We start from the raw sequence: 1,743 nt of genomic DNA, 5'->3' as shown, positions 1-1,743 counted from the left end.
TCGTGGCCTAGAGGTTAAGGAGTTCGCCTCTCATTCAAAAGACCCGGTTTCGAATCCGCATGGCGACGGAAAAAAATAATATTCTTCTCTAAAACATGTTTCCTTTCACCTCTCCTGCTGTATTGCAAGTTTCTGTCGTTTGCTTTCGTCCCCACTCTCCCTCACCTCCTTTGCCACCTCCTCTGGGCTCCTGGCTATATCTGCAGCATTTCTACTGCCACTCCTTGGCTCATTCTTACTGCTGTCTTTCAGCCACACTCCTGGCTGATCTTCTTGTCGGAAAGATCTACATCTAGCCTTCTCGGACACGGGCGAAAAATCTCAGGAGGTCCCGTGTGCAAACTGCCCCCCGGACAAAAATTCAAAATTTCCTATGAACTGAAAATGTTTAGTGTCTCCTGCGCGCTCATATGACCTTTATAATAAATGTCTAATGTGAGGTAGCGTGGTGGAATCGGGCTCTCGTCAAAATAATCAAAGTGAAGAAACTTGCATTTTTCCGCAGGTTTATTAATTTTTATCAATTTTTTGTTTTTTGGCTCAACACTTCATGCTTATTGAAGAACTAATTTCTGTGGTACTTTTTTTACAAACGTTGATTAAAGGCACAAAGATGTAAATTTTCAGTTACCACGAACTCTTAAGCTAAGAAAATAACTAATCTTTGGCGGCCATTTTCTCACTATGTTTACCTCTGAAAACAGGTGACCTCCCCTCCTTCTTTCGCAAATATCTCCACTTGCTTTCAAGATAAATGCATTTTTTTTCCATAAAAATAAAGACAATTGAACAAACTTTATGATGATTCCAATAACTCTACATGCCCAAAAATTGACGAGAGCCTGATTCCACCCCGCTGCCTCACTTATGCAGTTGCGAGCGTCGAAAACACTACCAAATATAAAAATAATAATATAAAAAATAACATAATATCCATCATTACCCAAGCGATCTCCCACTTGTAGTCCCAAGTTGTCAAGCACTGCTTTAGAAGTACAGAGAAGTACAGTGCATTAGTGATTGAACTATAAATACGAGAAACCGGTGTCTGTGGTGTACCCTGTTCGAGTTCGGCGCTTCTCCTCGATTTGTCTCCTGGTTTATAAATCTAAATTGAGTCGATGGGGACGTAAAAACCTACATTAATTTTTTTTCTGAAAGTCTTCAGTACAGGAAAATCCAAAGACTGCTTAATCTTAAATTCTAAAGTAAATGAACCTTTGTAATTTGTATATATATATATGTTGCTGAGACTGGCAGTTTTTTTCCACAGTTGTTTTTCCATAGCAGTTACTATGTAGACGTGGAAAGTCTTGGAAGTTAGTATTTTATACATCAACGTATGTCTGGTCACAGACTACAGACACATACAGTCGAACCTGTGTAAGACGGAATCACAAGGCTGCGGGAAAAAATTCCGTCGTAGACATTTTCCGTCTTAGACAGGGGAATTTAGGGGGGGGTCAAAGGCCCAGCCGGTGGGATCAAGGATCGCTTGTCCGATCGTCAAGCAGTGGTCGAAATTTCACACCTCTCAGCTGCTATCCTGTCTGATAATGACATGCGTCAGTCTTACTTATCCAATTACCACCAGTGCTTGCCTTTCATAGGACCACTGTCTGACCTATTAAAAACAGAAAGGTTTGCTCATTTGCTTCCATCCTTAGCCCCTCCCACCAATGCCACCTCTCACTGCTATCGTAGTAACAACGATTCGAGGAACTCTTTTCTCGGCTGGTCGTA

Source organism: Aplysia californica, unplaced genomic scaffold, assembly GCF_000002075.1.
Source record: "Aplysia californica isolate F4 #8 unplaced genomic scaffold, AplCal3.0 scaffold00217, whole genome shotgun sequence".
In the NCBI taxonomy this organism is placed as follows: domain Eukaryota; kingdom Metazoa; phylum Mollusca; class Gastropoda; order Aplysiida; family Aplysiidae; genus Aplysia; species Aplysia californica.
This window is presented reverse-complemented; position numbering follows the sequence as displayed.